This window comes from Lemur catta, chromosome 9 (assembly GCF_020740605.2).
Source record: "Lemur catta isolate mLemCat1 chromosome 9, mLemCat1.pri, whole genome shotgun sequence".
NCBI lineage: Eukaryota > Metazoa > Chordata > Mammalia > Primates > Lemuridae > Lemur > Lemur catta.
The window spans coordinates 95,433,169-95,460,779 of NC_059136.1; the positions used below are offsets into that span (position 1 = coordinate 95,433,169).

The window sequence follows — 27,611 nt, forward strand, 5'->3', positions numbered from 1 at the left end:
GGTTAGGCTCATCTGTGCCATCACTCAACTCAATCAACAGTGCATTTAAGGCTGTGCTGCGTAGAGCTAAACAGTTGCCTCTACCAAGAGGATTGTGCCTTCACTCCCCCACTTACTTGACAAAACGTGACAGATTTACAAGATACATGTGTCATTTCACTAATTATATTTTAAATTTAATTTTCTGCCACATAGTAGGAATTCAGGCAATTCATAAATAATGAAATAGAAAAAATGGAAAATTGATAAATATAGAATGTTCATTCTTATGGCAATTCAAAGACTCAATGTTACAAGAATTAGTGCATTTCAGATTTCTATAACTCTATGGGGTAGAATCTGGGGAAAGGGGATTCAGAAAGGAAAGACACTAATTAATCACTGTGGTAGTCACAGCATTGTTGAATTATAAGCTGCTTCCTTCTTTGATGTATTGCACAGATTTCTATAATAAGTATATATATATAAGTATATAGTGCTTTTATAGTCAGAAACAAAATAAACTTTAATCATTTGAATAAACTGGAATTGCTTGATTTCCTGATACTGAAGTTCCCTCTTGCTTCAGTATCAGCATATCATGAAGGTTGCTAGCATATTTGGGTAAAAGGCAATAATTATTAGCAACATTTATTCTTTTTCTAATAGTTAAAGATACAACACATTTACGTGACATAGCTATAAAATGGAGAACAAAATACAACTAGCAAAACAGATTATTTTCAAAAGAAAGATCTCAAAAAGCTCTGTACTTACCAAAACTTGAAAAGGAAAGAAAAGGATGTTTAAGTTGTTTGAATAGTTCAAATAAATGTCACTGGCTATGTTACCTCACTTTGTGCAAAGAAACAAATGTCTTGGATTTATTCTCAGTGTGTCTACCCAGGGATTGAGTACAGCCAATTAGTTTAATCCAAGGTGATGCTAATCACCAGACAGAACTCATGTTAAGGGGACCGCAGCCAAAAACAAACCAGTTCCTAGCATGCTCTGCAGTTCTGAAATCGTCCTCATGAGAGTTTCCCTTGCATTATCTTGCTTGCCTAAGTGTCATTCTCTAGGAAAAAATACTTAACAAATTCACAAGTGTTTTTCTCCCAGACAACCTTAAATCCTCATTTATTTATGTTAAAGGGAAACAAGTGTTATCCTGCTGCTAAAAATGAAATTGTTTGACATTTTACCTTCTGATAAGTAATTCTAAGTAAGTATTGGTTCCTGGTAGTCATGAGAAAAAGAAAAGAACCTAAGCCTTTTGTTTTATTTAGGATCTCCTGCCTATTACCTACCTCATCAGTGTAATTCTAATGAAAATGGCTGTGCATGTAAACAATTTGGCTACTCAGAATAACACAGGACAAATAAGAGGAGTACCACATGATGAAGTAAAGTAATTTTATGCTTCTCCATACCCAGCACTCTCCTGCTGCTTTGCTTACTTGTGCTGGGATCTGAACATGTTTCAGGACTTTGTCACACACAAAGTCCCGAGATGGCACCTGATCCTTCCAGGGACTATCTGTGTTCTAATCTGATTTGAAGATACGTCATCTAATTGGGTTTCCTACCAGGCTTCCTACCTCAGCTCTTAACAACAAAAACAACAAGTTAAGGGTTCCTCTGGGCAAGAAGGACCAGGTTCAAGCATGTGCTCCAGAATATTGTCTCCAAACAGATCACAAAAGGAAAAAGACCATGAAACTGTATACTTTGCCTCATAAATACAGACTTTGTCACAAACCACCTATTAAAAAGTAAAAGAGAAAGAAATGAAGAGAGAGGAAGGGCAGGAGGGAGAGAGAGAAAGAGAGAGAGGTATAGATGATTGAAACAATAGTGTTTAACTTTGATACATGCTGTTTATAATTATCACTATCTACACAAAGACACGGATGGCTATTGAATCAATAAGGAAATTTGTGTTCACAGGGTAGCAGTAGGCATGCATGGCATCATTAGCAGCTCCAGATTGAAGTACAAATTTAAAAGGTTTGGGGTTAAATATGATCTTCCTTTAAATAGCGAAGGATTGATGAGACATTTCTCTTGATTTTATCTTGAGTTCTATAATCCATGTCTGATAAACAATTCACATTGATTGGTTCTATTTTGACACTGAAGGAATTTTAACTAAAGTGATTCTTTTGGGGCACTTTTAGGAAAAGTAAAATTTTTTCATGTAAGACAACAGAAAAGGAACTCTCCTTTTCTAAGCATCTCCCATAATATACACTCCACTCCCACAACCCCAGCTAGGAACAGGGAGCAGGTGCACCTGTTGCCCAGTCGTGCCGCCATACTGTCTCCCTGGCATTACTTGTCTCTGGCAGATGCCATTGTGTATCTAAACCACTGCTTTTCAAGCTTGGAGGTGTACATGAATTTCCTGGGGTTCTTGTTAAACTGCAGTCTGACTCAGTAGGTCTGGGGTGAGGTATGAGAGTCTGCATTTACAATAAGCTGATGCTGCCAATGCTGCAAACCCTGGCCCACACTTTGATTAATGAGTCTAAGAAATGCTAGAGGTCTCTATGACAAGGTTCATATTAGGCTTCTTCCCTGCTCATGCCTTCAATAGCCCTAACCTCTGAGACTACCTGTTCATCATGTCTGAACTCTGTTAAATTCTGTTCTGGTCACTGCTAACAGAGTGGCCAGATGACAGGGAGCCAGTGGACAGTGGTTAAGCATACATTCTTTGAATTTGGTGAGACCTCAGTTCAAATCCTGCCTCTCCCACTTAGCTGTGTTATCTCAGGCCATTTACTTAATTCCTCTGTTTCTACTTCCCTGGCCATTAAATGAGGAAAAATATCTACCTTATAGGCTTGTTGTGAGGGTTAAATAAAATAATATATATTATGTGTTTGGCAAGTGCCTATATGTCATAATAATTTTCGATAAATAGAAATTACTGGTTTTGCCATAAATATGTTTTGCCATAAAATGACCCCACACCCTAGCTTGGCACACAAATCGAGATCTGACTTCAGCTTACTTTTCCAATTTTATTGCAACTCATGTATCTTACTCTGAAGTCTGAATTACTTGCCATCTCTTAAATGTGGCTCTGCAGTTTTGTATATATATTATTTCCTTTTCTTGGAATGCCTCGCCATAGCCTTCCATCACTACCCACCTTTCCATGCGTTCCCTCCATACTCAGTTCATCTCAGAAACCATTCTTGCCTTCTTACTATATCAACATTCCCTGCTGAATGAAGTAGGTACCCTTCACTGTGCTCTCTTATCTAGTTGTATAAATATTCTCTCTAGTACCTTCCATACTGCACCATAATTGGTGGCTTCTTAGTCAATAAACTCATTCAGCCCCCGAAGTGTAAGTTATTTATCATCTCTGAATTTCCAGAAACAGCTCAGTGCCTTGTACGTAGCAGACACCCAATAAACATCTATTAAAGGAATGATCCTCTGCCTGTATTTAATATAGAGATATTATAGAGATGTATATGCCTGAAGAACCCTTCCTCATTATAACGGCTAGAATTTACTTTTCCAGGAAGGTCCAAGGAACCCAAGGCAGAGATCAGATTATATCAAGAAGCATAATCAGTTTGTATAGTTAGTATGGAACATGCCCTTTGTCATTTTCCATCCAACCCACATGGAATTCAGCATATAGTCCCTTCTGATGAAGATAAGCTACTGGATGTTGAACCTGGATAGCCTTTACCTTAGAAACCATTCCCCATATTACAGGATCTCCTGGACTCTGAAATTGGCATCTCACTTTAGACTTGGGGTTTTTTATGCAACCTTCCTTATTCAATCATTTTTTTCATTCACTCAACAGACATTTAATGCATTCGCACTGTGTATCAGGCGCACACATAGCAACAAACACAACAGGAAAAATCCTTGCCTTCATGGGGTCACATTATCCAGCAGAGACGAGCTATAAATGAACAACTCTGCAGTATGTTAGATCTTACTAAGTGGTATCTTAGTATAGGGAAAAACGAAATATAGTAGGAGTGGTAGTAGTACAGGTCAGGGAAGACCTCACTGAGAAGGGGGCATGTGAGAAGAGATCAAAAAGTAGTCAGGGGGAAATGACATAGAGCTATTTGAGAGAAGAGTGTTCCTGGCAGAGAAAGTAACTGTAAAGTTCCTAAGTCAAGAGTTTGTGGGAGATATTCAAGAAATAATAAGACCATTGTGACTAAAATGGCAAGGCACCAAATTATATAGGGCCTGCAGCCCTTGGTTAAAACTTAGGCTTTAACTTTGAGTGGAATGAGAAACCAAAGAGAAAGCGTTTGAGAAGTAATGATCTGATTTACAACTCAAAGGATTACTTTGGCTCTTGTGTTAAAATTTGAAGTTAAAAATACAGGTAGACCAGAGGGAAGATGGCAGAGTAGGAAGTGCCAGGAATTCATCTCTCCATCTGGACAACAACTGTTCTAGCAGAAACTGTCTGAAGCTACAATTTTTGAAACTCTGAAGTCATTTTGCATACTTGCAGCTTCCAAAGGAGGGCTTAGCTGGTAAATTTTAATTAATTTCTATTGATTTAAGCCATTAGTGCTATAGTGGCTACCAATCCCTCATCTCCCAGCCCCATGGCAGGCCTCTGTGGGGACAGCAGCCCAAATTTCCTGGAACAGCTTACAGGAGATAAGGTGGGAAATAAGGACCTTGTCCTCCAAATATTGGGGTTCTGTGTTCTGATTACTGACTGCTGCTTCTGTTTACAGAGATGCATACGGAAGTGGGCAGCCGTTGTTGCAACCCTGACTAGCTGATGTGGCTTCCGGGGTATTTAAAGGGGTACCACTTGGGGTGTTTTTCCTTCTTTGTGAACCCTTTTTCCCCTTTGGGGAGCTAGGCTTTTAAAGACTGTATATATAAGGGAATTTAGAAAGTCATCTCATATGCCCAGGGGAAAAATACAGACTCAGAAAATACTTGAAGACCTTAAGCTTTCACTTTATGCTTATCCTTGGCAAAGAGATACCCTATAAATCAAAAAGGAAAAAAACAACAAACCCTGGAGAAGGGGGAGAATTTGATTTCCAGAGCTACAAATTATAAGATTCAAATGTACAGTTTAACACAAAAAAAAGTCACAAGACTTTCAAAAAAACAGGAAAGTGTATCCCATTAAAAGGAACAAATAAATTAACAGAAATATCCCTAAGGAAGCCCAGATGACAGACTTACTTGACAAGGACTATAAAACAACTATCTTAAAGATGCTCAAAGAACTAAAAGAAAACATAGACAAAGACAGGAAAACAATGTATGAACAAAATGAGACTATCAATACAGACAGAAAATATAAAAAAGACCCAGAAAGAAATTCTGTAGCTGAAAAGTACAATAACATGAAAAATTCACTAGAGGAGTTCAAAGATAGATTTGAGCAGGCAAAAGAAAGAACCAGCAGAACTTGAAAATAGGTCAATTGAAATTTCTGAGTTTGGTGACCAGAAAGAAAAAGATTGAGGAAAAGTGAAGGGAGCGTAAAGGACTGGGTGATACTGTCAATTGGACCAAAATATACATTATGGGACTTTCAGAAGGAGAAGGGAAAGAGAACTCCTTTGAAGAAACAGTGGCTGAAATTTTTCCAAATTTGATGAAAGACATGCATGTACAAATTCAATGAAGTACAAGAAGGATGAACTAAAAGACACCCACACTGAGACACATTACAGCATCAAAAGGGAAGCAATTTGTCAGATACAAGGGATCCTCAGTATGATTATTAGAAAATTTCTCATCAGAAACCTTGGAAGGCATGGGATGATATATTCAAAGTGCTGAAAGAAAACAATTGCCACCCAAGACTTCTGGCAAAACTGTCCTTCAAAAATGGGGGAGAAATTAAGAGATTCCCAGATAAACAAAAGCTCAGGGAATTTGTTACCACTAGACCTGCCCTGCAAGAAATCCTAAAGGGAATGCTTCAAGTTGAAATGAAAAGACACTAGATTAGATTAGGCTGTTAAAAAGAAATACAAATAGACCAATTAGGAGCGTATTGTGATGATCCAAGCAAGAGATGTGGATGACTCAGACCAAGATAGTAATGGCTGCTGTGGAGGTGGCGGGAATGGTCAGATTCTGCACATTTTCACTGTAGAGCTGACAGCATTTGCAGGTGGCTTAGATATGGATTGGATATGGATTGGTTGTGAGGAATGGAAACAAAATAATTGTTAAGGAAGAGTAAGATTTTTGTCCAGTGTAACTGGAAGAATGGAATGCTAATTATTAAGCTGAAGAATACCTCAGAAGTAGCATTTCGAGAGTGGGAGGTGATGGTAAACATCATCTTGAAAAATCATAATAGACCTCAAAAATAGAAATATCAAGTAGGCAGTTGAATATACATATATTAGAGTTGCAAGCTAAAGATATAAATGTGTAATTCATTGATACACTAAAGGTATTTAAAGCTTGGATGAGTCTGAATGAGAATTTCTGAGAAGTGAGGGTAGAGAAGAGAATTTTTCCAAGATCAGAGACCAGGACACTCCACAGAGATAAAAAGGAACCAGCCAAGGAGCTGGTGAAGAAAAGGTGCATCAACAGAGTGGTGGTGTCCTGGAAGCCAAGGGAAACAAATGTTTCAAAAAGGAGGTAGCAGTGAGCCATGGTAAATGTACTCATAAGTTCCATAAGAGGAGAACTGAGAATTAAGCATGAGCATCAGCAACATGGATTTATCTATAACATCAACAAAATGTTTTGGGTAGGACAGTGAGATAAAAGCCTCACTGGGGTAGGGGCAAAAGAAAACAGGAAGGAGAGGGATTAGAGTCAGCATGTAAAGACAAATTTTTTGCTAGTTTTCTTTGTTTTTTTCCTGTTTAATATCGGATATCACCAAACAGTTTGGTATGTGTATGTGCACTGATAGGAACGATCCAGTTAGAAGGGAAGATAATGCTGCAGGTAACAAAGGGGAGAATTGCTGGAGCCATGTCCTTGAGTGGGAGATGGGGTCTGATGCACAACAGAGGTATAAGTCTTTGCAAGGATTACAGAGAAGGTCATCCCCAGTAGCAGGAAGGAATGCAGAGAGGCAGATGAAGGTGACCTTCCCCTCTGAGTGCTTCTCCATCTCAGCAACCTAGGATGCAGGGCCACTGAGGGTGCAAGTGAGGAAGAGAAGGTGTTGTGAATCTGATGGGAGAGGAGAAGCCATGAAATAGTCACCCAGTGGAATAGAAGAGGGACTGGAAAAGGAGGTGTAGCAGGCTTGCAGGCAGCACTGAGAACGGCTGCAGGTTAGCAGCCACCAATGTGAAATCACACCAAGCAGCACCCAAAACAGACTAGCCACACAACTGCTCTTCTCCAGCTCTTGCTACACAGTACTGATCTGTGATCGGATAGGGTGGCACCATTTCCTGGTAAATACCCTGATTTCCCCTGACATCTATCCATCATAGCTTACTGCCTGTACCCAGCCCTTCTGAACCTGGGTGTCCTCAGTCCCAACTACAAGGCTTTCCCCATGCCCCCAGCATGCCTGTTTACAACCTAGAGTCCTGCAAAACCAAACAAAAGAGCCTGATCACTACCATCTACCAGATCCTGCCCATGTGACAACCAGTGCAGGCCCTATCTACATGGTGCTTAGAACTAGAGGGAAGGCAAACCCAGCCCAAATACACTTTACTAACCAGAAGGTTGTAGTATGGAATGTGTTATTTGAAAGGAAGAGAGAACTGGTGAAGATTTGAGTACTTTTGACAGCTGTTGTTGTCATTGATAGTAAATATATTTAAGGTTTATTGCTGAAGTTTCATTAGATTCCCCCCCTTTTTGTTACTGTGTTGAGTAAATTTGTGTAAGCCAACTTTATTTTTCATGGTCAGTGTATATGCAGAACCATCTCATGCTATTCTTTCAACCACGTCATTCAATTTCTGGTTAGTGAGGCACAAATAACTGCCTAGACTGAAAGTAGAGGGCCAAGAAGACTCCTACATGCTTCCTTACATTGAACATCCCACCATGATCATCCCAGTTTGTAAATAGCTATATTGACACATAATTTACATGCCATAAAATTAACTCATTTAAAGTTGATGATTCAGTGGTTTTTAGTATATTCATAATTCTTCCAAGATCACAATAATCTAATTTTATTAGATTTGGAGGATTCTAACTTTAGAATACCCAAGGAAGAAACTTTCTGCACCCTTCTCACCACTCCTACACCAACCCTAGGCAACCACTGGCTTCTTTCACTTAGCATAATGTTTTTGAAGTTCACCCATGTTGTAGCATATATCATTATTTCATTATTTTCATTATTTTCAAATAAGATTTTATTGTATGAATTATTTTTTTATTTTGTTTATTGATTTCTAGTTGAATGACACATATGTTGTTTCCAGTTTGGGAATCTTACAAATAATACTTCCGTGAATGTTCATGTACAAGTCTTTGGTTAATATTATCTCTTTTTAAAAGAAAAAAAATACATCCACGTGTTGAAAATACTTTAGGTTTTCTTTCTATTTATCTTGCTTTCCTAGGATTTCAAAGCTTAAATTTTTTTATAGTAAAGGAGTATCCTGGATAAACTCCATTACTTGCCCTTTGTATGTCATTATACAGGTTATTTGTAGGCCATGAAAATCAATACTACTACATTATAAGGCAGAATGGCAAAATGAAATGGTCAGATTAGTTGCAAAGAATTTAATGGTCTAGAGGCCAAGATGGAGGTGATTTCTCCCTATTCTGATCAGTAGTACTATTAAAAACCCTGGAGATTATGTATGAAACAAATACACCAAAAGATACAGGCAGGGAAGCAGAAGGGCTATGGATCATAGGATCCAAGGAATGACACAGCAGTGCATTCTCTGGATTTTCTTTTTGCCCCATGTATCCCAGACTAGGTACCCAGGAAGTCAATGACCCAGAAACACCAACAGAAGGTGATTTAAAATGTCCCAACAAAAATCAGCTCTCTCTAACCAAAGGTCCAGGAAAAGAGCAACCCAGCAAGACAGAAAACACTTATGCAATAACTGCCTTACCCCATCTAAACATCATGGAAAAAAAACTCCATCCCCCACCCCACTTTCATCTGCCTTGGGAAGCCTTCACTTCTACCCTTGCCCAGCTATAATGTGGCATCTCTCCCTTCTCCACCCTGGGCTGATATTCGTGAAGACAAAGTGGGGAACTAGGACTTTATCCCCACCTGGTAGTAACCATTTCCTCCTCCCCATTGGTGTCAGAGGAAACCCAAAAGGAAGCCAGAACTTTCACCACCATTCAGCAGTAATGAGGCCACCCTCCCAGGGTAAGTGAGACCTCATAGGAAGCCTGAAATGCCACCTCTACCCAACAGTAATGAGGTATAGCCTTCTTCGGGGTGTCAGATGAGGCAGTGTGGGTAGCCTGGGCTTCCATCCACACCTGGCAGCAAAGTAGCAGGCTCCCTTTCCCCTGCCAGCAGTGTCGGAGGAGGTCTGCTAAAACGCATTATTTATATAGGACCTACAGTCTCAATAACAGTATCCCAAATGTCTAGGATACAATAAAAAAAATCACTCATCAGGAAAATCTCAACTTGAATGACAAAAGACACTCAATAAATGCCAAAAACACATGGCACAGAGGTTGGAATTATCTGACAAGGATTTTAAAGCAGCCATCATAAAACTACTTCAACAAGCAATTACAGGGGCTGGGTGTGGTGGCTCATGCCTGTAATCCTAGCACTCTGGGAGGCCGAGGCAGGAGGATGGCTCGAGGTCAGGAGTTTGAGACCAGCCTGAGCAAGAGCGAGACCCCATCTCTACTAAAAATAGAAAGAAATTATCTGGACAGCCAAAAATATATATAGAAAAAATTAGCTGGGCATGGTGGCACATGCCTGCAGTCCCAGCTACTCAGGAGGCTGAGGCAGAAGGATTGCTTAAGCCTAGGAGTTTGAGGTTGTGGTGAGCTAGGCTGATGCCACGGCACTCTAGCCCAGGCAACAGAGCAAGACAATGTCTCAAAAAAAGAAAAAGAAAAAAAAAAAACAATTTGAAACAAATGAAAAAATAGAAAACCTCATAAACAGAAGATATAAAGAAAAACCAAATGGAAATCTTAGAAATGAAAAATATAATAACCAAAATCTTTAAAAATCATCAGATAGGTTCAACAGCATAATGGAGAAGACAGGAAATAATTACTGAACTTGAAGATAGAACAATAGAGATTACCCAATCTGAACAACAGAGAGAAAATGATATAGATTTTTAAAAAACCGAACATAACTTCAGGGACCTGTGGAACTATAACAGAAGCTAGAAGGAAAGGAGGAATCAGTTGTGCATGAAAAAATATTCCCAGAAATAATAGCTGAAAACTTCCCAAATTTTGCAAAAAAGAAAAATCCATAAACTATAAATTTAAGAAGCCAGTCAAACCCCAAAGGCAATAAATCCAAAGAAATTCACACTAAGACACATCATAATCAAACTTCAGAAAACTAAAGGCAAAGAAAAAATTTGGAAGCAGCCAGAGAGAAGACACATTACCTACAAGTGAAAGGGGAGAAAACAATTTGAATAACAGCAGATTTCTCATCAGAAACCAAGGAGACCAGAAGGATACTGCAACCATTTTTCAAGTGCTGAAATAAAAGAACTGTCAACCAGAGTTCTACATCCAGCAAAAATATCATTGAGGAATGAAAGGTAAACAAGACATGCTCAGATGAAGGGAAACTCAGAGAATTAGTCATCAGCAGACTTACTTGAAAAGAATGGCTAAAAGAAGTTATCTAACAGAAAGACATGATAAAAGAAGGAATCTTGGAATATAAGGAAGGAGAAGAACAACAAAAAGAGCAAAAATGTGAATAAATACAATAGACTTTCCTTCTCTTGAATTTTCTAAATTGTGTTTGACAGTTAAAGCAAAAAATATAAAGTCTTATCTGGTTTTCAATGAATGTAGAAGAAATAATTAAAACAATTATAAATGAGGGTGAGTAAAGAGACTTAAAGGGAGCTAAGATTTCTACACTTAAACTGGTAAAATGTCTAGATCAGTAGACTGATAGTTATGTATGTATAATGTAAGAACTAGAGCAACCACTAAAAACATATGCAAAAAGATATGCTCAAAAACAATATGGAGGCTGGGCATGGTAGCTCATGCCTGTAATCCTAACTTTTTGGGAGGACAAGGCAGGAGGATTGCTGGAGCCCAGGAGTTCAAGACCTGCCTAAGCAACATAGCAAGACCCCATCTTTACAAAAAACAGAAAATTTAGCCTGGCATGGTAATGTGTACCTGTGAGCCTAGCCACTGGGGAGGCTGAAGCAGGAGGATCACTTGAGCCTAGGAGTTTGAGGCTACAGTGAGCTATGATAATGCCACTGTACTCTAGTCTGGGCAATAGAGTGAGACCCTGTCTCTCTCTCTCTCTCTCTCTCTCTCTCTCTCCCCGCCCCCTACATATATATATATATATATATATATCTTTATGTATGTATTTACATATACATTATATATTACATATTTCATATATATAAAATCAAAATTGAATTCTAAAATTTGTTCAAGTGTTCTACAGGAAGACATGAAAGAAAAAACAAATGAAAAAACAGAAACAACAAAAAATAACATGGCAGACTTAAACTAAGATATCAATAATTACAGTAAAGATGAGTGAACTCACATACTGTATGATTTTATTTATATAACAGTCCCAAAATAACATAATTACAGAAGTGGAGAATAGATTGGGGGCTAGGGATGGTGTCAGGGAGGAGAGTGGCTGTGACCATAAAGGGGTAGCCTGAGCAGGATCTTTGTGAGGGATGAACAGTCCTGCGTCTTTATTGTGGTGGTTACACATGTGATAAAATGGCATAGAACTGTGCACACATATTTCCATCAACCCAAAAAGACACTCTGCCCCCACTTTCAGTCACTTCTCATTTCCACTTACAGCCCAAAGCAGCCACTAATCTACTTTCTGTCTTTATAGACTTCACTCTTCTGGACATCCTATATAAATGGAATCACACAACATGGAGTCTTTTGTGTCTAGCTTTGTTTATTTAGCATAATGTTTTTGAGGTTCAGCTATGTTTTAGCATATATCAGTACATCATTCTTTCTTTAGTGGACATTTGGGTTTATGAATAATCCTGTTAGACAAGTGAGCATGACAATTTCAATGTGCTCCACACAGCACAACAGGCATAGCCCATCATCTAGAAATAATTGCTAGTAAGAAATATCAATACATAGGAACTGAATGGTGAGGGAGCCATAATTCCCAGTCCTATAGCAGACTCATGTTTCCATTTCTAAAACTTATAGAAAGTAGAACTGCACTGGTTCTGAGTTAATAAATATGCAACATTTATTTATCTACTCATCCAGCAGTGCTGTCATGGCGATCATGATGAGGAAGAGGAGAAGGAGGATAAAATGTATTGATTGCCTACTTTGTGCCAGGAACCATGCTTAATATTTAAATTAATTATTTCATATAACCCTCACAACAACTCTAGGAGGTATGTACTATTATTACCACATTTCAAAGTAGAAAAACTGGGGTTGAGGAGGGAATAGTAATTTACCAAAAGACACATTAGTAAATAATCAGTACACAGTGAGGCCTCTTTAGCCACTTTGCAGTAATATTCTGTATCTAACATTGAAGCCTGTGTACTTATGTGTGGAGACCATATTGTGGGGGTGGAAAATGCCAGGCTAAGGAGTTTTGTTTCTATTCTATAGAACGTGGAAATGCACTCAAGGTTTTCTAAGCAGGGAAATGGAGTCATCAGAACTGAACACTTTCCTGCATTGCTATGTCAGACGATTTGGAGGGAGGAGACCGTGGTGACAGAAACTGGTGAGGTGGCTCTAAAATTTTAGAGAAATCCAGAGTCCATGAGGGCTTGGCTTAGAGTAATGAGATAGAAAGGAAGGAAATTATTTCCCCAAAATTTCAGAAGTGGATCCAAAATAACGTAACAATAGATTGATTGTGGAAGGCAAGGAAGTAGGTAATTTATTTAATCTTTTAAATGAATAATGTGTTGTAAGTAAAGAATCCAGCACAGAACATAACTCAGCAAGTTGCATGGAGCAGGAGGGTTACAGATGACAGCAACATAGTTGGCTTTTACTGAGTACTTGCTATGTCCCATGTTTAAATGGGAAACTCAAGTATTACAAGCCTGTGGTGCCACTAACAAAAATAGACAACATAAGCGGAAGAGAATGTTAAATCAGGAGCTGGGTAAATCCATTCCATTTTTAACATACTTACTTTGAGGTCATAGAAAGAAATTCAGGCAGCAATGTCAAAAAACAGTTATTAATATGATACTAGAGATTGGGAGAGAGGTCAGACTAGCAGAAGATTTGAAAGATATTCAAGGAGAAGAGGCAAGTTGTATCATCGCATAGCTAAGAGAGAAAGAATTGTGAATGAAGTGAATATTATTGTTTGTGCAATGAAACAAACTCTAGAAATCAGATTTATAGTTATGATATGGATAAGGCCTATAATGGACAAGATAGTCATGTTGAAATAACAAATATACCCCAAAATCACAGTGAAATTTTACATTTCCATCAATAGCTGAACAGATGAAATTGATCTAAATGTACTCTAAATTAAAATTCAAAATGATTTCTGATTAATGCATAGGACAAGAATGAAGAAGCCTATTATAGTCTTATCGAAAAACAGAATTATTAAAATAGAGTTCTGTATATCCCAAGAATTTCTTAAGCAATACTAAATTACAATTTATCATTCCTGATGTTTGACTAATACTTATTTTTAATTCAGACCAAATTATTAAGTTATAATCACTTGGTCAGAATTCAATAAGGATTTGCTAAGTGAAAGAATGAAAAAAGGGGTTGATCCCAAGAATTTGACTGTCAGGGATAAATCACCTCTTCCATAATGAGTGTTCCAGAGTGTTTCAAATGTTATAAAAGAGTATATTTAATTTTACCATAGAAATAAATATCTTCACTCTTAATAAAAGAAATACAGCTATTTTAAAAAGATATAACCAAGTTAAGTTTAAGAGACAACTCCATCCACAAAATGATTCCTAAATATCTTGGCAGAACAATATAGCAAAGTTTCTGCTTAAAATAATCAGGTAAGTTGACCCTAAGTTTATACTTTTCTCTTTAAATTAATAAGCATTCATTGGAATTTCAAATAAATCTTTGTAAGTAGCCAGTGGAAAGAGTGATTTTGGATAAATCTTCCCTGGTCTGTCCCTACCACCCTGCCACAGGAAAATATTTAGATGATAGATTTCAACTTGCTATAAAGATGACACTGGAAAGTCTCATCTAGCCAAGCAATTAGATTAAGTTGTTAGCTTAAAATGTTTAAAAGATTCTTCTCACTTGGAGGAAATAGACATTCTAGAACAAAAGTGCACCGTACAGAAGGAATCATGTATTTTAAGAATTATTTCTTTAATATTTATTATAGGTTATTTTTTAAAGTGAGAAAAAACACCTTGAAATTCTTTTAGGCTACCTCGACATTTTTACCTTAAAAAGAAGAGATTTTCGTATTCTCTCCAAATAGCAGTTTTATTCTAATTCTTCCTACTAAAGGCTATCATTAAGAATTCTCCTTTCCTATTAAAGAATACTTTTTAAAGTCTCAAACATGGCCTTTTTAATTCATTCTAAAAATGGAAATTTCTGAATTCTCATTTAAATTCCTAGTACGTGTATTTCTAATGATCAACTTCCATAATAATTACAATGCTTCTAGTGGCCCTTTATTTGCCTTAGAATTCTGCGTTCTCAAATTTTTCCATCAAGTACCCCTAATGAAAGAGGAAAATGAATTCATAATCATAGACTGGAGTTTTAATCAGAGCTTGAAATTTAAGTCTTAATTGTGTCTAAAAAATGGCATGCCAATATTATCCATGTCTATACTGTTTTATTGTACAAATGGTTTAAATTATTTTTCATCAAACAAATTGAGATATATCATAATTGTCCCCTTTGCTTTTCAAAATCTCCCTCATGGCACACCAGCAAGGAATGTGTTTCTAACAAAAAGTAGGATACTCATCAAGGTAGAAAAATAAAGGCAAGCAGAAGATGGACCGATCCTTGCCTGATCAGCACAGTGTGGCTGCCAACACTGAGGTCCTACAAAGTGTCTGCCTCACCAGCCTCAGGCCAGCGAGAGCCACGTCTGGCCGTCCCCAGTCCCACGCTGTCTGGGAGTCTAACTAGGGATGGCTTGGTTCCTGCTGGGCTGGACAGCAAGCCCCTGGCCACCTCCATGCCACTGACCTTCAGCCTTTCCCTGTAACCTCTGCCCTATGGGCCAGTCTCTGTGACAATCTGCTGTTCTCCATCCTAGTTTATGCTCCATTTCTCCTCTGGGATGACAAGACTGCTGTGAGTGCCCCACGGATTAGACTGAGCTAGCCCAGTCCTACTTTAACCCAGTCAGACTCTGCCTACTATGAGTTCTGCTGATGAGGCTGCAAACTAAACACGAGTTCAGAGTGAATGGTCACTGGCCCTACTCTTCAACAGAGCAGCTGGCCTATCACCTGTGTTGAGGGTCTTCCCTATACTGGTTTCACTTACTCCCTTCACAGTGCACCCTGCTGTCATTGTCCCAGCAAGCCTGTCCCTCTGCACACACTGATACAAGCATGCCAGATGGCCATGAGATCAGCTGGGCTTATGAGCGATTACCAAACAAACTGCTGATGTGGGGAAGGTAACAGAACAGCCAACGCAACGAGCTGGGTGCTAGACTGAGAGACTGAGATTTACTCCAACAAGACTAACAGAGACTTGTGAGAAAAAGAAGGAAAAGATGAAAATGATATTCAAGATGATATACTAGTAGCAGAATGTAATGCAGACCGGAGATGGAAAAGACTGGAGAGAGAAATGTAGCATGAAAACAAATCTTTAATAATGTACTATGGGCCTGGAATAAAATGGTGGTTCTGTAATGAAAGGAAGAGTTAAGACGTATTTTCAAGAAAGAATCTCCAGGCGTTGATAGTGGATGAAAGATCAGTCAATGAATTTTGAGACCACATATTTCCCAGTCAGTATTCTAGGCCCAGAAGAGACGGTGATGAATAAAGCACAGCCCTGCCCGCCAGGAGCCATCATTCTAAAGGGGGAAACTACTGATGTGAGAGGCGCTATTCGTCACATTTGACACACGTTCTCAAGCTCCCTTTGTGCCTTCCTCACAGAGGTCAGAAAGCCAGTCACTCACCTCCCAAACGCTGGAGTCAGTAAGGGAACCAGCTGATCCATTTAAGCCCCTTTTCTTGATAAAAGGAACAGACCCTGCTGGTACCACCCCATTTTCTCCCTTCCTGCCTGGAACATGGAAGTAATACCTGGAGCTACCAAGGAGCAGCAAGCATGAAAAGAAAACATTAACACACTAAGGAAGGCCAAGAAGGAAGAGAGAAGGAGAGTCCTTGGCAGCTATGTGAGCAGCTGGGCTAATCTGACAACCACCTCGTTCTTCTTGTTAGGTGAGAAAAATTAACCACATCCGTAGTGCCAGTGGCTGAAACAGAGCCCTTCATTGCAAGCAACCAAATCTTACCCCTAGGGAATTACACAGAAAAGGAGTCTTAAAAGAATATTGAGCGGCTCACAGAATCTTCAGGAGGACTAAAGAATACGGCTCAAACTTAAGATTCCAGGAACAACATACCTTTCATAGAACTGGCCTGATGAGAAAACCAGCAGCACGTTGCAACAGGGCCTGAGGTGCTACAGCTTAAACCCTTGCCACTGTTCCACCAGGAACATAATTGTACTGCAAAGAAGACTGACCTGACACAGTCATCTTTGCTGTCACCCTAACCAAAAAATGAATTCCACAGGGAGCATGCTATTTAACTTGCTCACTTCCAAACTGCACCATTTCCTGTTCCCTTAATGGAAAGAAAATATGTAGCTTGTTCAGCTCCTATAAGAAGACATATTCTTTGTCCTACAAAGATTCATAATGTGGGTAATTTACCAAACTCAAAAAGGGATTCAGTTGCTAAGAATACAAAATGAATTGGATATATATACATCATCGTGGTAGATTGTTTGCAAAAATGATTACAATTCTCTCCCTATATCCACACCCCTTTATAATGTAATCTGTAGCTCCTCCCATTAAAAGGTAAAGTCTCTTTCCCTACTCCTAGTGTTTGGGATGCTTTGACCAATAGCACAAGGCAGAAGAGACCTTATGTCGTGCCAAAACCAAACCTCAAGAGAACTGGTACACTTTTGGTCTTTCAAGAAAGCTGTTATCCAGCAGGGCATGGTGGTGTGCACCTATAATACCAGCTACTTAGGAGGCTGACATGGGAGGATTGCTTGAGCCCAGAAGTTCAAATCCAGCCTGGGCAATACAGTGAGACCCCATCTCTAAAAAAATGTATTAAAAAAGTGTCCTGTATCAGACTGAGACGGGGGTTGGGGGGAGGGGATGGGTGTATGCCTACATGATGAGTGCGTTGCGCACCGTCTGGGGAATGGTCATGCTTGAAGGTGCTGACTTGGGGAGGTGGGGGGGGAGTGGATGGAGGTATGACTACATGGTGAGTGCCAGGCGCACTGTCTGGAGAATGGACATGCTTGAGACTCTGACTCAGGGGGATGGGCAGGACATGGACAATGTATATAACCTGAACTTACGTACCCCCATGATGAGCTGAAATAAAAAAAAAAAAAAAGTATCCTGGTATCCACCATATGAATAAGCTTGGGCTGGCCTGTTGCATGATAGAAGAAACCTAGCCCTGGTGTCCAGTTACCCCAACCAGCAGCCAGCCAACCCCCAGAAGCAGAGCCACCAACCAGACCACTGACACATGAACAAGCCCAGCCTAACCCAGAAGGTTACCCATTTGGGCCCAGTCCGATTGGCCTACCCAAATGATTGTGAACTCAATAAATGTTTGTTTTAACTAAGAAGTTTGGGGTGTTTTTATGCCATAAAATCTGACTGATACAACTACAGACAGCAAAAACAAGCAAATTAGTAAATAATATCATTTCAGATACAGAAGTGATTTAAAAAAGATCAAGTAGGGTAATTTTGTGGAAAGTGATGAGGGCCACTTAACTTGTCAGGGAACTCCTCTCTGAGAAGGGGGCATTAAGGTGAAACTTAAATCTGAAGGAGAGAAAACTATTCAGACTATTCAAACATATAGAAGAAATGTATTCCAAACAGAAGGAATAGCATGTGCAAAGGCCCTGAGTCAGGAATGGAGATATGTGAAGGACTAAAAGAAGGCCAGTGTGGCTGAAAAACATGAACAAGGTAGAGAGTGAAGATGGGCCATGATTAGAAGTGTAGATTCTATTTTATTGAGGCATTTTGATTTACATTTTAGGGAGATCCTTCTGTTGCTATGAGCAGGATAGATGTTAGAACAGCATGAGTAGAGGCAGAAGCCTTGTTACTGTCATAGATGGAGCAAAAAATTATGGTGGCTTACATTAGGTTTGTAGCCAGGGAAATGATGAGAAGTGAGTTGCATTGGGAGATATTTGGGGTATGGAGCTGTTGAGATTTACTATTGTGGATCATAAAATAAAGGATCGAGTTTGACCTCTAGGTTTGGGCCTGAGTGGATGGTAGGACCATGTACTGATATGGGGAAGGCTTAAGGAGGGGAGAGTGCATGGAGGCTGGCATCTATAATTATATTTTCATCATATTTGAGATACCAGTTGGTGTCAAGTAGGCAGTTGGTTGTCTGAGTCTGAAGCTCAGGCTAGAGGTCACAGATGAAGATGTATAATAACTTTGAGAGTAATATGCTTACAGATGGTGCTTAAAACCGTATAATTGTGGTAGGAAGGGACTACAGAATTGAAGAGAATTTCCTAGGAAGAGAATTTAAAGATGAAAGAAGAGAGCCTATAATACAGCCCTTGGGCTTTTCAAGGTCTTACAGAGAAGGGCTTCCAAAAGAAACTGAGCATGTGTGGCCAACAAAGTAGGAAGAAAACCAGGTGGGCAAGAGTCCTGGAAGGCTTGAGGAGCAGCACTCTAAGGAAAGGGAATGGTTGAGCTAGATGAGCACCTCTGAGTGTATATCATTGCTTGTGCAAGAGGGAGATCATTGGTGACCTTGACAATGGCCATTGTAGGGGAGTGATGGGAAGGCAAACCAGTCAGGGAGGGATCAGAGGAAAACAGGGAATGAGAGAGGCAGACAACTCTTTCATGGAATGTTTCTGTGAAGTGGGGCAGAGGAGCGATGTAATACCAGAGCAGGGGTGTGGGATCAAAGGAGGATTTTCTCTAAGATGGGTGATACTAAGTTGTACTTGTCTGTTTAGCAGAATGATCCGATAGAAAGAAAGAAATAGATTATGGAGGATAGGGAAGGCACAGTACTGAGTGGAAGTCATTAAGAAGGTGAGAGAGGATGGGACCCTTGGCACAGTGGAGGGACTGGCCTGAGACAGGAGCAGGGCCTTTGCCTCACAGTAGCAGAAGGGAGGCAGAGGCTGTGGAGCCTGATGGTTGAAGTCAGTTCAGCTGAATCATTGGGAAGATAAAGCTTAGGAGATCTGAGGAGAGAAACAAAATCATCTCAGACAGAAAAAAGTGAATTTACTAGGGAACTGTGTTAGGATTTTAGGGCCATGTGGGTGCCCATTTGAGACTTATGATCACTCAGTTCAAGTAAGTCCGTTCCAGGGGTGGTGGAAATTACAGGAAGTGGTCAACAAGTATTCCAATATGGACCAGAAGAGCATTAGAATGCCAGAATTGAGAAAAGATACATACTTGGTGGGGAAAGAATGAAAGAAAAATGATAGAATTGAGCTCCAATTAGAGATGTCTTGTAACTATCTCCATGTCAAAGTACAAGGTTGGAAAAAAAGTTAGAGGGCCAGCGACGTGCCGATTTCACATTTGCATGACTAGGAATAAGCACAGGAAGAGCTGGATGGCACAGAAGAGACCGCCCTGATGCAGGGGAGTGAGCTTCAGACATGTGCACATGTGCTGAAATTGGGCCCAAGGAGCTAACTCATATACTTTGAACTCCCCTTTTTTTTGCCACATTCTCAGAAAAATTGGAAAATTATTTCATTAATTCCTTAAAAGCCATTATATCTTGAGAGTCTGGCTTCTAAAAATAAGCCAAAAAGAAAATAACCCAAAATTTCCAGATTCAAAGTATCATCCTCCTCCATGGAAAGAAAGAGAATATGCAGGTAATTTTATAACCTAATGCAGTAACTGTATAGAGTCTACTGAAAACTTCCAAAAATGAAAAAATGGATTTTTTTAAGAGGTTATTGGGGGCAGGTCAGAGATAGATTGGTGGTGATCAAGGGAGCCTGTGAGGGAGGGAGGAAGTCAGAGGCACTTAATTTACTGCGGGCCTGTTGTGTGCAAGGTCCCGTCACTGCAGTCTGATCCTGGGCATCTGTAGGAAGTGGTATGGTAGAGTGACAAGAGCAAGGACTTTGGAATCACACACACCTGGAAGTGAATCTAAAGGCCACCACTTATTCATTGTGTGCACTAGGGTGAGTTGCTTAACCTGTCTGACCCTACGTGTCTTCTTTGAAATAGAGATCACACAGCCTGCCGTAACGGGTCAGTGAGCACATGTGTAAAATGCCTAGCCAAGTACCTTTTAAATGGTAGATATTCTAGAAATGTTTATTTAATTCCCTTTCACTTTACTTCCCAGATAGAAGATCCTGTATCTGAATAAAAACTGAAAATCAAAGTGTATTGAAATCAAGGTAGACCTATGTCTGGAGATGTTATAAAGCCAGTAACTATCTCTCTTCCTATAAATCTCACTCCCTGACAGTCCCACTTACCTACACCTATACCTTCAGGCTACCAACACTATCTTATAGCCTAACATGATGATTGTAGAACTTCAGAGCTAAGCTGACATGTCAGTTTCGTGTCCAGAGCCTTTCCTGCTGCCAAAGCCATAGCCGGCTAGCCAGCTCCTTCTTGGGCCCTGCTTCCCCCTGACACTGCAGCTCCCGACACTGCAGCTACTTTCCTAAACTCCAGCCCAGCTGTTTGTTCTACTCTTTAAAATGTGCTGAATGCTCAGGCCTTGCTTCCTGCACCGGTCAGGCCCTGAGCCCCTCTCTGAGCCTTAGTGCTGTGATTAACCTTCTCTGAGTCCCTCTCATTCCGTGCTGATCACTCTCATGTTTCTCCCAATCTTGCTTTTGCTCTTTTGCTCCCAAATCCCTTCCCTGTGTTCCCAACCAATTGCAGTCTTCTCTGACATCCCATCCTGCAAGCATTGTCCACCACGGAAGTATTGTTTCTATAACATTGTTTCTTTGATCTTTATAGCACAAAGCTTATCTTCTACATTAGGACCAGCTTTCTATCCCAGGGAATAACTTAAACTAAAAGATGTACCATAATTTGCAGATATATTCACAGCATAAAGTCACAAGTTGACCTGCCAATTGATATGAAATTCCTTATCAAAGATGGATTAACTCCACTGTAAATGTAATAGCAACATACACAAGGCAGCATGATGGGACAGCTGTGCTTTGTAGGAGGAGAAATTTATGAGACAGGATTTAAAATGGACTAAACAGTGTATGACATGGCATTTTTGTTGTAATTTTAAGCTTTGTAAGTAGAATCTATAAATATATCTGAGGGGAAAAAAATGTCAAGAAGGCTAAAGAGAAAATATACATTAGAAAATATGGAAAAGAAATAGACCTTTCTATAGACTCACAGAAATTAGAAATGGAAAAAGTCATTAGGTCACCTTGCTCATTTCCCTGCCAGCATAGCTCATTCTCAAGTGTTTGTCCAGTCTAATTTTGGATGACCCAAGGGTCTTGACTTCAGGCACTTCATTTGTAAAACTGTTCTGCTGTCTAATGAACCCTTGCAGCTCTTCAACCTAAATTTTCAGCTTGCCAGTAGGTTCCAACGGTTTACTTGGCCTCCCCTAGCTGCATCTCCAGCTACATTCTCCCCTGGAGAATTTTCACTTCCTTGTCACATCTACCTTTAAAATACCTAAGAAAGGTAAGACCTCATCAAAGCCAAGGTAGGCATTCTCTAAAGATCACTGGGGCTAGTACATGACAATTCAAGTCTTGATTTCATTGCTTCCAAGATTACAAACTGTCCCGAAGGCCAAAGGATGTCAGTTAACTTTTGCTTCCCACTGCCCAAAAAGTTCATTGAAAGACATTATAAACGCTACCGGTTATTAAATAGCTGTTACATGCCAGGCACTACACCAAGTGCTTTATATACATTGACTCTGACCTTGTAACAACTCTGCACAGCAGTTATTCACTTCATTCTTCAGATGAGGAAACTGAGACTTGCCCAGGCTCCCCAAGCCAGCTGAATGCATGTTGGAGCCAATATTTCAGTCAAGTCAGTCTAAAAAAAAAGCCTTGTTTTCTCTGCTGCTCTGGTCCATCACTACAGCACCTTTATCAGGGAGTGTTGGTACCTGGGCCAGGGCTCCCCAAGTCCAAACAGAAGGTCCTTCCCTGATCCAGGAAGAATGTGAGGGTGAGGATGAAGCAGAGCACTGCACTTCCCAGGAGACAGCTGCCTCTAGGAGTCCTGGAGATGAGCACGGAGAGAAGTAGGTGAGCATTGCAGCTGCACGTGTGCAGTCTGACTCTGCAGGATTGGTGGTTGGCGTTAACTCAAAGGAATAAGGAACCTAGGCTCAGAGGCCAGGGGAACACCAGTGTGTGGAGTGGGATAGAAAAGCCCCTGCCTCCCTAACTACGAGCAGGACAAAAGAACAGCAGCTCCTGATAACCCAGTGACTGCATTTAGATTGGTGACCATTCCACGGTGACTTCAAGGATTCTAGACCCATCCAAAGCTTTGAGTCAGGATCAGAACAGACTTAGGGAACCAGATGTTACAAAGAAGCTGGCTCAGAACTTCTCCCTAATACAAGCCCGAAGAGGATATTAGGACTCATTCCTATAGTCAACTCAACAATCCCAAATGCTCCAGACTAGCCACAGGGTGGAAAAATGTCACAAGACACGAAAACTTTCATTAATCAAAAACAAGAGAGGAGTAGATCTGCCTAGGAAGGTGAGTCATTTATACCTCCCAGCTATTCAGCTTTCCAAATTGATCCTACATTTCAGCTTCTTGAATCAGTATGAATAAAATGTGGTGACTAGTCTCATCAACAGTTTGCTTAGTTTCTCATTTGGAGGAAAATGTTAAGAATCATTAAACAAGGCTGTCTGAAGCTACTGATTTGCAGCTGTGTGTCTACTGAGATAACACAAAGTGGAAATCTGGACACTTCAGGCTGCTGATTTCTGTTTCCTAGACAAAGGCTATCGTGATTAGATTGGCAGTTCTTGAAACAACACACCAGTGCAGCTTTTCAAACTTTGCGGCAGATTTTGAATTAGAACTCATATTGACTATGCATCCAACCTTAGGAATAAAGCATTGGAACAAAGAGTGTTGGAAGTTTAAATGAAAGAATCTGCTTATTCTGGGAAATGGTTTCATTTCCCTCCCTTTTCAGGGGGCAGTATTTCTATTTCTAAGAAGGAGATGAGGCAGACACAGGTTAGAGTCCCAGCCATGAGGCTTGCAATATGTAGGACTTTTGTTAAGGCACTTACCTCCCTTGAGAATGTCTCCTCAGCTGAAGCAATGGCTGCTGCGTGCTTGTGAGGCTTAAATGAAGTAACCTGCTTAGTGTGGTGTCTTGTGCTTAACAAATGCTGAAAGCCCTCCTGTGATTTACTGGACAAAAGGACACAGCAGCTGGTTTTGTGAAGTCATAAGATATTTTTATTTGAAAGGTACCACATGATCCTCAGAACCTCATTAGAAATTTTGAAATATTTCACCTCCAGAATACAATTCAGAAGCAAAAGAAATGAAACATAGCATGAGATATAAGACTTCTTTTGGAAAATTTTGACTATTTTTTGTCAACTAATATTCTTAAAAAATTAGTTGATTCCTCTGAGCCCCCTTTCTCACTCTATAATTCTAACATATTTGTAATGTTTCCATCTCCTCTTCTCTGAAAATGTCTACCAAGCTTATCGCTGGAACTTACCCAAGTCTAGGTTATCAAGGCGCATGGGAAAAGCCGACGAAGCACGCTGATTAGAAAGCATGGTTTGACAATGCACACAGCTGGATCTGAGCCTCTCCTGCACACTCTCCAGCTCTGTGGCCTGGGTATCACACAGTCTAAGCCTCCATTTTCTCAACTACAATATGGGAGGTTATCATAATATACATCTTATAATATTGTTTTGAGGATTAAATGAGATAAAGTAGCATAGCACTTAGTAAGAATCATGTTAGCCATCATTATCAATAAACAATTCATAACGTGTGACTGCTTCATAACATACTATTTGAGAAGGGAATGTTAATGTGAGAATACACTATTCTCAAAATTTCACGCATGAAAAAGTATATATTCATATAAAAAACCACAGACTATTAACTTTGAATGCAGATTCATTTTTAGGCATTTATCTTTCAGTTAATATGACAGTAAAATTGTCTCTCTTACATGTAAATCACATAAAAATGACTGACTTTTTTTGCACCAGAAATAGGCAGCCACTGACTTCCCATCTATTCAGATAGCTTTCTCTTATTTAAAGAAGTTTTCATTTCATATTTACAATTTTAGAATAATAGATAGAGTGACTACAAGTAACAACATTCATTACAAAGAAACCTAAAACATATCCTGATCAATTTAATCAAGCCAGGTTTTCGGAAATGTCTATCAAATTTAACCTGGCGCTGTTGATAACACCATCCACACCTAGAACTGCCTGCCACCACATTCCTGTTGGCCAGTGCTGTAGGAAGTCTTATCTAGAAAACAAAACCCATGAATTTCCAGACCCAGAGTGGAAAGAGATTAACTCTTGCCCTGAAGATAAATCACTTTCCAGTGTTTCCACTTCCAGACATCTAACATTTTCCCTGCTGTTTTGGCTGTGAACAGATCTGTTACATGTCTGTACCAAGGATAATTTATTATACTATCATCCCGAATTAAAATGGGAACCTGTAGGTTAGAATCTCTTCATTGTGACCCCTATGGCACTTTTTTACATGACTGGAGATGACTTTTCTGACATCTAACGTCTCTTTGAAGAACATCTTTAAAGCATGAGAAAAGGCCCATTGTAAATTAGCTTGCCATTCAGTAATGCAGGAGAAGTGGAAGCACCCACTCCCCACTCCGTGGTTGCTCATGAAGTTGTTAAGGGAGCAGCTGTTGCCAGGCTAATTACCAGCATTAGTCAGTGGTGAGAGCCTGACATCTTCATTTCTTCTTTTTCTTCTTAGTATATGTAAATAGCACATAGGCTGGGAAACTTTCTGGAGCAGCAACTAAAGAGTGATTGAGAAAGTGGTACCTTTCTTCTCTCTGCTTACACGCTCCCTCAAGTGAGAAAAACCTCCTCTCTCATCAGGTGATCATGGGGCTGTAGAAGTAAACATCTTCTGTGCTTCCAGTTGTCAGCACACTGCTCTTTCCTGATGCTTCACTGGTTTTTCTCCATCTCAATAGCTTCATTACTTCAGGAAATGACTAAGTCAGGACCCTTTGCTTCTCAGTCATCATAAGACCATCTTCTAGTGCAATGGAGTCTTGGAGTGAAGGATTTACTCTTGCAGAATCCCTGAGTCACAGTTATCCATCGTCTACCTCAATTCTTCTAATAGTAGAAGATTCATGGACTTAGGACAAAGTTCATAGTTGAACAGCTCTAGATAAAAGCAAGTTATTTACTTATGTTGAGTTAAAACTGGCCTTTGAGATGCTCACTCTTTTATATAATTTCTGTGCTTGACACTAATGAGAGTTTCCATATGAAATGTGGAAATGCCCATAAAGATGGTCTGTGAGGGGAAACCCCTACATAGGGGTGGCTGTTACTTTAGACTCTCAGCAGGAGGGCAGGCACTAACCATGATAGAGGCCTGACAAGAGGTGGTAGGGCCCCAAACACCAGGCTGGAGTTCTGGGGCAAATTCCTAGTCCCTGGATGAGCCAGCCCAGATTGCAGAATTGTGAGAAAAAGGGTTGTTGTTTTAAGCCAGTTAATTTTTAAGTTATCTCTGGAGTAGTCTTTTATGCACAATAGATTACTAAAACATGCACATATAGTTAGGGCTTCAAATAAAACTTCATAGACTAACTGAAGCCCATTCCTAGGCTTCTTAGAAAGCCATGAGACCAAGTTTGAAATCCCTGGAATGGAATGCCCCCAGGCCCCGGGCTTACCAACTTAGGGCTACATATCCCAGCGTCTGTCTTGAGTGATGCTTCTCTACAGAAAGGGTTCCCACCTTTGTGCCTCTCTCTTATTATTCCTTCTGCTCAAAATGTCATCTCCCATCCCCTTTTTTCTTACCGAAAACCTAACCAGTCTTCAGGCTCACCCCACATGCCCCTTCCTCTAACAGGCCTCTCCTCTCCTCCCACCCAGTGCTGCAGCCGCCACCAGCAATGACTGTATGCAGAATCGGGTTCAGAAAGGCCTTTGCTACCAGGATCTTGCCCCACTTACGCTCCCAGTGGCATTATTTCACAGTTGTTTTATGGCACTGATAGTCTCCCTTTTACCAGGATGTGAGTACTTCCTTCCTAAGAATGCTCTGAGGACCTGTGTTCCCCTTGTCTCTGTGCACCCTGTCATGCCTATTTCTAATCCTTCTCCTCCAGCTCTACCAGTACTGCCTGGTTTCGATTAGTGATGCCCTAAGAATCAGTGTCACAACAAGGCCTTGGTACTTACCTGATTTCCACACCTGGGAAGTGGCATAACAGCAGCATTTGCACAAGTACATGCTCCCTTTAATAGGAAAACCAGAGTTTTTGGGAAAAGCTCAGGGCTTGAGTCAAATGGTCCTGTTCCCAGCTTGATACCTGAGTTTACTATTTCCTAATTGGATGAACCTGAGCAGACCATTTATCCCCCTACCCCCTCTATGTTACATTTTTTTTACCTGTACATCAGAGTTGCTAGATTCTCACAAGCTTGCTTTGTGCTTTAAACGATGTCATGTATATTCAATACTTAACCTGGTGATTGATATGTAACACTATAAAATGTTGGGATAAAATACTTTGATGTCTGACTATTGTTATGTTACTGCAAATCCACTCTTTGCATCATTATGACCTTGTTGAATGGGATTTCTTTCATTTATTTTTTTGGCAAAAAGGAAAATTCTAGTATCACTTAGTATTTATTAATATAAATGTAAATCTAAGCATTCTCATGTTTGAGAGAAAGGCTACTGTATTAAGAGCTCATCTCGCTAGTTTCATATTGAAGTCTACACTCCTCTCAAACATGAAACTGGAACTGAGTTCATTAGTCAGTTCTCTTTGCCTTTCTCCTGAGGTTGTTATTTTTGGTCTCAGATGCGACAAAACACTAACAGTTTGACCTCCTTCTCTTTTCAAAATAATGATGGTTGCATCCTTAAAGCTAAATACTACAAGCTGACAGAGTACAGTTAGCAGACTTTTACCTCTTGGTTCTGTTTGCTTTGGAAGGACCGA

The 27,611-nt window shown here is 39.9% G+C and overlaps 1 protein-coding gene across 2 annotated transcripts in view; it reads right to left on the reverse strand.

Moving 5' to 3' along the window:
* RP1 (RP1 axonemal microtubule associated) overlaps window positions 1-27,611 on the reverse strand; it is a 310,551-nt gene that overhangs the window by 274,386 nt on the left and 8,554 nt on the right. Inside the window, exon 1 of one of the 2 annotated variants that reach the window (XM_045560986.1) lies at window positions 757-824. The exons of the other annotated variant lie outside the window; for it this stretch is intronic. The gene's annotated coding sequence lies outside the window, so the exon portion shown is untranslated. Of the gene's footprint in view, window positions 1-756; window positions 825-27,611 lie in introns of those variants that run through there. 2 annotated transcript variants of the gene reach the window in all.